The sequence below is a fragment of the Salvelinus sp. IW2-2015 genome, unplaced genomic scaffold, assembly GCF_002910315.2.
Source record: "Salvelinus sp. IW2-2015 unplaced genomic scaffold, ASM291031v2 Un_scaffold3439, whole genome shotgun sequence".
In the NCBI taxonomy this organism is placed as follows: domain Eukaryota; kingdom Metazoa; phylum Chordata; class Actinopteri; order Salmoniformes; family Salmonidae; genus Salvelinus; species Salvelinus sp. IW2-2015.
This window is the reverse complement of record NW_019944719.1, coordinates 57,371-67,741: the sequence shown is the minus strand read 5'-3', so window position 1 is coordinate 67,741 and position 10,371 is coordinate 57,371. Positions and strand designations below refer to the sequence as shown.

General features: G+C 47.5%; 1 pseudogene; it reads right to left on the bottom strand.

Moving 5' to 3' along the window:
* Positions 1–5,983: 5,983 nt before the first annotated feature.
* On the bottom strand, positions 5,984–10,128 carry LOC112075855 (mitotic checkpoint protein BUB3-like; annotated as a pseudogene).
* Between the last annotated feature and the right edge of the window lie 243 nt (positions 10,129–10,371).

Genomic DNA, 10,371 nt, shown 5'->3' with positions numbered 1-10,371 from the left:
GGGAGGCAGGTAGCCTAGTGGTTAGAGGGGGAGGCAGGTGCCTAGTGGTTAGAGGGGGGAGGCAGGTAGCCTAGTGGTTAGAGGGGGGGCAGGTAGCCTAGTGGTTAGAGGGGGGAGGCAGGTAGCTATGGTTAGAGGGGGGGCAGGTAGCCTAGTGGTTAGAGGGGGGGGGGGGGGCAGGTAGCCTAGTGGTTATGAGGGGGGAGCAGTTAGCCTAGTGGTTAGAGGGGGGGGGGGAAGAGGTCAGGGTTAGCTAGTGGTTAGAGGGGGGAGGGCAGGTAGCCTAGTGTCCGTTTAGAGGGGGGAGGCAGTAGCCTAGTGGTTTAGAGGGGGAGGCAGTAGCCTAGTGGTTAGAGGGGGGGGGGGGGGCAGGTAGCCTAGTGGTTAGAGGGGGGAGGCAGGTAGCTAGTGGTAGGGGGGGGGGGGAGAGGTAGCCTAGTGGTTAGAGGGGGGAGGCAGGTAGCTAGTGGTTAGAGGGGGGGGCAGTAGCTTAGTGGTTAGAGGGGGGAGGCAGGTAGCCTAGTGGTTAGAGGGGGGGAGGCAGGTAGCCTAGTGGTTAGAGGGGGGGGGCAGGTAGCCTAGTGGTTAGAGGGGGGAGGCAGGTAGCCTAGTGTGTAGAGGGGGGAGCAGGTAGCTAGTGGTTAGAGGGGGGGGGAGGCAGGTAGCCTAGTGGTTAGAGGGGGGAGGCAGGTAGCCTAGTGGTTAGAGGGGGGGGGCAGGTAGCCTAGTGGTTAGAGGGGGGGAGGCAGGTAGCCTAGTGGTTAGAGGGGGGAGGCAGGTAGCCTAGTGGTTAGAGGGGGAGAGTAGCCTAGTGGTTAGAGGGGGGGGGGGGAAGGCAGGTAGCCTAGTGGTTAGAGGGGGGAGCCAGGTAGCTAGTGTTAGAGGGGGGGAGGCAGGTAGCCTAGTGGTTAGAGGGGGAGGCAGGTAGCCTAGTTGGGTTAGAGGGGGGGGGGGGGGGGGCAGGTAGCCTAGTGGTTAGAGGGGGAGGCAGGTAGCCTAGTGGTTAGAGGGGGAGGCAGGTAGCCTAGTGGTTAGAGGGGGGAGGCAGGTAGCCTAGTGGTTAGAGGGGGAGGCAGTAGCCTAGTGGTTAGAGGGGGGAGGCAGGTAGCCTAGTGTTAGGGGGGGAGGCAGGTAGCCTAGTGGTTAGAGGGGGGGAGGCAGGTAGCCTAGTGGTTAGAGGGGGGAGGCAGGTAGCCTAGTGGTTAGAGGGGGGAGGAGGTAGCCTAGTGGTTAGAGGGGGGGGGAAGCAGGTAGCCTAGTGGTTAGAGGGGGGAGGAGGTGCCTAGTGTTAGAGGGGGGGGGGCAGGTAGCCTATGGTTAGAGGGGGGGAGGCAGGTAGCCTAGTGGTTAGAGGGGGGAGGCAGGTAGCCTAGTGGTTAGAGGGGGAGGCAGGTAGCCTAGTGGTTAGAGGGGGGGGGGAAGGCAGGTAGCCTAGTGTTAGAGGGGGAGGCAGGTAAGCCTAGTGGTTAGAGCGTTGGGTCAGTAACCGAAATATCGAATCCCTGAGCTGACAAGGTAAAAATCTGCCGTTCTGCCCTGAACAAGGCAGTTAACCCACTGTTCCCCTGAACAAGGCAGTTAACCCCCTGTTCCCCTGAACAAGGCAGTTAACCCACTGTTCCCTGAACAAGGCAGTTAACCCACTGTTCCCCTGAACAAGTGCAGTTAACCCACTGTTCCCCGGTAGGCCGTCATTTGTAAGTAATAGGTTCTTAACTGACGTGCCTAGTTATATAAAAGTAAAAAAATAAAATGGTTGAGATCAGATTGTGAAATGAAAAATAAAGTGCTATTTATTTACAACTGCAAAGCACCTTTCATTTCTACAGTACAACGACATTTTTGTCAATTAGCAGACATCATTATCATTACATTATCCTGAGTGAACTACAAACTGCATCTCGGTCCTAGTAAACACATTGTACATTTGGGTTGAAAGCAGGTCCTTGGGTGCAGTGGCTCGTCTTGGGAAGTACTATAGGCGGGTGCCCTACTCCATGACATCTCCTGAGGTCTATCCTCAACAGGTCAGAGACGAGGGCCTGGGTCTCCTGAGGTCTATCCTCACAGGTCAGAGACGAGGGGCGCTGGGTCTCCTGAGGTCTATCCTCACGGGTCAGAGACGAGGGGCAAGTGGATCGCAGGCCGCACGCGAATACCTAGTGGATCATCGGTTATGTCCCCCCCCCCCAACATCACGGTTACCAGTCTGTTTGTCTAACATACCACTCCTTGTACTGAGGGAAACTCACTTACCTTTTAACACCTTACCTTGGTCTTTTAAGAACTTCCCACCTCAGAGGGAAAAGATTTTAAATTACAGCAGGAGAACAACATTTTCTATTTTTAATTATTTTATTTCAAAAACAGTTTTTTTTTTGCTCAATGCAACAGGCAGCTGAATTTCACAGAATGATAAAAACCACCATCGTAAGGTTTTCCATCGACATCTGGTAAATGTTTAATAACTTTATGGAAAAAGAGAAACCTCAAACAGTTGGCTTGAATAAAACCAAGACCTACAAAAAAGGGGACAGAATAATAACACTTTATAAGAATGAAAGACAAATAGATGAAAAAGGTAAATCTTGAGAATTAAAGCAGTGAGAAAACAGATATCGAACCAGAAACTTGAGGGATCCATTGATGAGATCCTTCAAAGAGAGACGTGGACACTTTAAGGGGGGGGGGGGGGGGGGGGGGCAGAAGTTCCACGGACTTCAGAGAGACGTGGACACTTTAAGGGGGGGGGGCAGAAGTTCACGACTTCAGAGAGACGTGGACACTTTAAGGGGGGGGGGCAGAAGTTCCACGGACTTCAGAGAGACGTGGACACTTTAAGGGGGGAACAGGCCCAGAATAATATCTTCTAACGTTAGTGTGTGTTAAAAGTGAAACGTGTCAAATTAATTTCCCCACTTGTGGGGGTAATAGTCAACTTGGCTTGAGAAGAACCAAATCCAAGGACCACTGTAGAGAGAGTTACCAACTCAGCTGTCACTCCACTTGGGAAAGTCACTTCCTTTCACTTCCCTGTCCTATTGCAGTCAAATAAAGACCTGGGTAAAACACAGCCCCTTCTTAGAATCAAATCAATTAAGCAGAGTGAAACAGAATATCAAAATAGGGAAGGTTACTTAGTACTAAAGTCCCTTAGAGATTTCCCTCAACTGCCTCCTTCACCCATTGATAGAAACCAGACAACTTGAAAAACACAGCTTCTGGCTCAATTCAGCTTCGTAATCTATGAATGAACGGTCGGCCCCATCTGTTACGATACGGAGAGGGACAGGGCCGAAACCTTGTTACGGGTTCTCTAATTCACTTTGAGAGAGAGACAGAAAGAGAGAGACAGAGAGGGGAGAGAGAGAGAGCGAGCGAGAGAGCGAGAGAGAGACAGAGACAGAGACTCCCATATCTCCTGGGTGAAATTCCACAGTGTGCCATCACAGCAGCAAGATTTGTGACCTGCTGCCACAAGAAAAGGGCAACCAGTGAATAACAAACACCATTGTAAATACAACCCATATTTATGTTTATTTATTTTAACTTGTGTGCTTTAACCATTTGTACATTGTTACAACACTGTATATATATATATATGACATTTGTAATGTCTTTATTGTTTTGAAACTTCTGTATGTGTAATGTTTCTGTTAATTTGTATTGTTTATTTCACTTTTGTATATTATCTACCTCACATGCTTTGGCAATGTTACACATGTTTCCCATGCCAATAAAGCCCCTTGAATTGAATTGAGAGAAGAGAGAGAGAGAGAGAAACAGGGTCCTGAGAGTTGCCTGTCTTTATGCTTTTCCGACTGCTGGTGAACTACATAGCATCTCATCACAGGAGGAGGACCTAGAAACCGTAATTCTCCGCTCTGACATCAATTCACCTGCTGGAGCAGGATCTCTGGAGTCATTAACATGTCTTTATTGATTATTGGAAAATGTGTTACCCCAACAAATTGGATTTTGTCTTCGTCTTTACCCGACTCTTTAGACAAATCAATAGTCATGTCATTACAGAAAAAACCTTATTCCTTTTTTCAATTGGTCTGGAGAAGAGTGATGCAATAAGAGGGGCGCGGCTAGACAACCTAATTACACCAGTTTATTTAGAGGGGTGGGGGCTAGACACAACAACCTAATTTCACCAGTTTATTAGAGGGGTGGGGGCTAGACACAACAACCTAATTTCACCAGTTTATTAGAGGGGGGGGGGGGGCTAGACACAACAACCTAATTACACCAGTTTATTAGAGGGGTGGGGGGGGGCTAGACACAACAACCTAATTTCACCAGTTTTTTAGAGGGGTGGGGGCTAGACACAACAACCTAATTTCACCAGTTTATTAGAGGGGTGGGGGCTAGACACAACAACCTAATTTCACCAGTTTATTAGAGGGGGGGGGTAGACACAACAACCTAATTTCACCAGTTTATTAGAGGGTGGGGGCTAGACACAACAACCTAATTTCACCAGTTTATTAGAGGGGTGGGGGCTAGACAACAACAACCTAATTACACCAGTTTATTAGAGGGGTGGGGGCTAGACACAACAACCTAATTTCACCAGTTTATTAGAGGGGTGGGGCTAGACACAACAACCTAATTACACCAGTTTATTAGAGGGGGGGGGGGGCTAGACACAACAACCTAATTTCACCAGTTTATTAGAGGGGGGGGGCTAGACACAACAACCTAATTTCACCAGTTTATTAGAGGGGTGGGGGCTAGACACAACAACCTAATTTCACCAGTTTATTAGAGGGGGGGGGCTAGACACAACAACCTAATTTCACCAGTTTATTAGAGGGGGGGGCTAGACACAACAACCTAATTTCACCAGTTTATTAGAGGGGTGGGGCTAGACACAACAACCTAATTTCACCAGTTATTAGAGGGGGGGGGGGCTAGAACAAAACCTAATTTCACCAGTTTATTAGAGGGGTGGGGGGCTAGACACAACTAATGTCACCGTTTATTAGAGGGGGGGGGGCTAGACACACACCTAATTTCACCAGTTTATTAGAGGGGTGGGGGGCTGACACAACAACTAATTTCACCAGTTTATTAGAGGGGTGGGGGCTAGACACAACAACCTAATTTCACCAGTTATTAGAGGGGTGGGGCTAGATACAACCCTAATTACCAGTTTATTAGAGGGGTGGGGGGCTAGACACAACAACCTAATTACACCAGTTTATTTAGAGGGGTGGGGGCTAGACACAACCTAATTTCACCAGTTTATTAGAGGGTGGGGGGCTAAGCACAACAACCTAATTTCACCAGTTTATTAGAGGGGGGGGGGTTAGACACAACAACCTAATTTCACCAGTTTATTAGAGGGTGGGGGCTAGACACAACAACCTAATTTCACACAGTTTATTAGAGGGGTGGGGGCTAGACACAAACAACCTAATTTCACCAGTTTATTAGAGGGGTGGGGGGCTAGACACAACAACCTAATTACCAGTTTATTAGAGGGTGGGGGCTAGACACAACAACCTAATTTCACCAGTTTATTAGAGGGGGGGGGGTAGACACAACAACCTAATTCACCAGTTTATTAGAGGGGTGGGGGCTAGACAACAACAACTAATTACACAGTTTTTAGAGGGGTTGGGGGGCTAGACACAACAACCTAATTTCACCAGTTTATTAGAGGGGTGGGGGCTAGACACAACAACCTAATTTCACCAGTTTATTAGAGGGGTGGGGGCGAGACACAACAACCTAATTTCACCAGTTTATTAGAGGGGTGGGGGGCTAGACACAACAACCTAAGTTCACCAGTTTAGAGGTGGGGGCTAGATACAACAACCTAATTTCACCAGTTTATTAGAGGGGTGGGGGGCTAGACACAACAACCTAATTTCACCAGTTTATTAGAGGGGAGGGGGGGGGCTAGACAACCTACTTTCACCAGTTTAGAGGGGTGGGGGGCTAGACACAACTAAAGACAAAACGAGTGTAGTCATTTTACATGTGTTAATAAAGCACATTTAATTTTTAAAGTACAAATAAATGGTCAAAGTAAAAATTTTAAAAAACAACTTTAAATCCAACAAATCCAGGCAGGTGAATAAAGGTCAACGAAGGTTGTATTGTATAGATGGAGCCGTTCAGCTGCCTTCAGGACTCTGCTGGAACCACACACCCAGATACATAAACAGATCAGGAGGCCGCCATCTTGTCAAGTCCTCATCGGTCTGTCAACTATGAGATATTGGAAAAAGGTGGAGAGCTAGAGAACAGATCAGAAGGCCGCCATTTTGTCAAGTCCTCATCGGTCTGTCAACTATGGGATATTGAAAAAGGTGGAGAGAGACTTAGAGAAAGAGAGTTAGATGGCCAGATAAATACCAGCTGCCTGCTCCTTGTCAATGCTGCCATTCATATGTACCAAAAAAGTGTGAGCGGCAGTGTGGCGGTCCAGACAAGACCACCGGGATGTGGACTGGTTGTTCTGCTTCACGCTATAGGGCCAAACCGAGCCGTACTGGGCTGGATCCCCCCCGCGGTAGATCCTGTATCATGGTTGCTGTAGCGAACAGTGCTGAAAGGAGACAATGTGAAAACTACCTGAGGCAGTACAGTTCAGAATCAGATCGGGGCCCCTAAACCGTGTGAATCAGATCAGGAGACTGACTGACTCACTTGGGCTTAGTTTCTGCGTCTGTGACCTGGCGGATAAAGATGGTGTCCTCCGGGTGACTGATGTCTCCCTGCTCTTGCATGTAGGAGGAGGCGATGGCCAGCGTGGAGCCGTCGTTACTGAAGGCCAGGGAGGCGATAGACGTTGGGTAACGGTGGAACTGACAGAGACGCTTCTTGTTGAAAGGGTCCCAGATGTTCACAAAGCCGTCTGAGCCACCTGGTAGAAGGACGGAGAGAGAAGGGGTTTCAAGGTCAACGGAGGGAGGAACGCTGGAGATTTATCTACATAGTTATGAGTTACCAAGATTATAATCTGGAGGCTAATCATTCATCAAGTGTTCCCTGGAGTGTAACCCTGTCTCTTATACACATCTTATAATCTGGAGGCTAATCATTCATCAAGTGTTCCCTGGAGTGTAACCATGGCGATATTAATCCAAGAGGTCACATGATAATAGACCATAAAACAGCAGGAAATAAAAATCAAGCTTCATGGAAAACTTGTTTTAATTTTCTGGTTCAATAATTGTTCTTATTTTTATTTTTTTTTTTAATTTAATATGTAGTTGAACATTTCAAAGCAGTCGAAGACGGCTGAGTTTTATTTTAGTGACCAGAGAAAGTCTCCCACCTGTGGCGAAGGTGTTGTGAACACTGTGGAAGGAGATGGCGTTGACGGGATAGACCTGTTCAATCCCGTTCTCCTTCAGCCGGTGCACTTGAAGGGTACTTCTTCTTCTGCACCTCTTGGCTGGGGTCCAGGTACTCCACGGCAACACGTCCTTCTATGGAGCTCAGGACATAGCCCTTCAAACAGACAGTAACATCTGGTCTCAGCAGACAGACAGACAGTAACATCTGGTCTCAGCAGACAGACAGACAGACAATAACATTGGTCTCAGCAGACAGACAGACAGTAACATCTGGTCTCAGCAGACAGACAGACAATAACACCTGGTCCAACGACAGACAATAACATCTGGTCTCAGCAGACAGACAGACAGACAGACACAAAAACATCTGGTCTCACCAGACAGACAGACAATAACATCTGTCTCACCAGACAGACAAGACAATAACATCTGGTCTCAACAGACAGACAGACAATAACATCTGGTCTCACCAGACAGACAGACAGTAACATCTGGTCTCACCAGACAGACAGACAGTAACATCTGGTCTCACCAGACAGACAGACAATAACATCTGGTCTCACCAGACGACGACAGACAATAACATCTGGTCTCACCAGACAGACAGACAGACAGACAGAAATACATCTGGTCTCACCAGACAGACAGACAGTAACATCTGGTCTCACCAGACAGACAGACAATAACATCTGGTCTCACCAGACAGACAGACAGACAATAACATCTGGTCTCACCAGACAGACAGACAGACAGACAGACACATAACATCTGGTCTCACCAGACAGACAGACAATAAATCTGGTCTCACCAGACAGACAGACAGACAATAACATTGTCTCACCAGACAGACAATAACATTTGGTCTCACCAGACAGACAGTAACATCTGGTCTCACCAGACAGACAGTAACATCTGGTCTCACCAGACAGACAGACAGCAATACATCTGGTCTCACCAGACAGACAGACAGACAGACAGACAATAACATTTGGTCTCACCAGACAGACAATAACATTTGGTCTCACCCAGACAGACAGTAAACATCTGGTCTCACCAGAAAGACAGTAACATCTGGTCTCACCAGACAGACAGACAATAACATCTGGTCTCACCAGACAGACAGACAATAACATCTGGTCTCAGATGAGCCTGATGCCTCGTGTCTGGTACTGAGCTAGAGGTTTACCTGTTTGTTAGGGAAGGTCCTGATGCCTCGTGTCTGGTACTGAGCTAGTCTAGAGGTTTACCTGTTTGTTAGGGAAGGCCCTGATGCCTCGTGTTCTGGTACTGAGCTAGACTAGAGGTTTACCTGTTTGTTAGGGAAGGTCCTGATGCCTCGTGTCTGGTACTGAGCTAGTCTAGAGGTTTACCTTTGTTAGGAAGGTCCTGATGTTGTCTGGTACTGAGCTAGACTAGAAGTTTACCTGTTTGTTAGGAAGGTCCTGATGCCTCGTGTCTGGTACTGAGCTAGACTAGAGGTTTACCTGTTTGTTAGGGAAGGTCCTGATGCCTCGTGTCTGGTACTGAGCTAGACTAGAGGTTTACCTGTTTGTTAGGGAAGGTCCTGATGCCTCGTGTCTGGTACTGAGCTAGACTAGAGGTTTACCTGTTTGTTAGGGAAGGTCCTGATGCCTCGTGTCTGGTACTGACTAGACTAGAGGTTTACCTGTTTGTTAGGAAGGCCCTGATGGCTCGTGTCTGGTATTTCAGACTGGACTCTCTCCTCTGCTGGACATAACCCATATTCCTCAGGTCCCAGACCAACACCCTCCTCCCTGCTGTCCCACTATCAGCCGTTCTCCAGCCACAGAGAGGGTGTACACTTCGTTAAAGAGACAAAGACATGAGAAACAGTCTTAAAATGTGTGTATCACAATCAATTTCTCTCAATGTCCATATGCCGTAAGTATGTCCATTCTCACAACAAAAAAAACAGCTATACATTTTGAACTTGAAATCAGAATTGAAAAAGGTCAATGTGTGCTTTGGTCTTTATGAAGTAGACATATAAAAGCTTGCCCAGGAATGTTTCAATCAGAGTTTTGATAGCTCTACCTTTTCAGGTGTGTGAAGGTGCCAGCGTTGCAGGGGGTCTGGGGTCCCACAGCCTGACTGACCTGTCCCAGCTACCTGTTACCATGACGTTGACCTCTGGACAGTATTCCACACAGCGAATGGGGCATCGTGTGTCCCAACTATTGTATCTACACAACGGGAGAAAATATGGACCGTTAAAAACACTGTTTATCAACATGAACAGGAAGCACACAATTCAGCGGTGACATATTGACAGGCACACCTTGATCTGTATTCAAGTCGTGGGTTTTCAACTGCGTGTCCAATCCTCCGCCCCAGGCATGTGTAGGGTCCTACAAGAGAAGAATATCTGACTCAAACATATTCCTTGACCAGGGGAGGGGCCACACCATTTTTAACATTGTTTGTAGAAATTACTTTAACAATATTGTCATGTTTCTTCTTCTTGGTGTGTGTCTGCGTGTGTGTGTGCAAAGTAGACAACTCTGCATTTAAAATGGAGTAACTGTTACTATGGAAGCTTATGACAAAAAACTTGTTACATAGAAAGCCAATCCAAGCACAGGTGCCAGGTGTGAATACTTGATCCTCATGGAGTTGCCCCCACATCGTAGAGCCGGACAGTACAGTCCCAAGAGGACTAGAAGGAACTGGCCTGTACTGGGGCTGAACTTAACAGCAGAGATACTGTCCTCTGGTCCCTGGTTCAGTTTGTACTCGTTCGAGCCAGTCATCTGCAGGGAGAGAACAGATACCACAGCTATTAGGTCATACTGGGTATTCTGTAGGAGCGTAGGGAGCTTTCCTGCAGAGTAGTTCACCCCTGAAGTAGATGGAGAAAGCCCGGGATGTAACTTTCTTGAAAACCATAACATGATCAGGTATGAAGCTTAACTTGCTAGCTGACATACTTGTTAGCTAAGCTGGCATACTTGTGTTGGCGAAATAAACAAACCAAACCAACATGTAACGCAACATGACCTGTGAAGTTTGATACACGAGAACGTTACTGTCC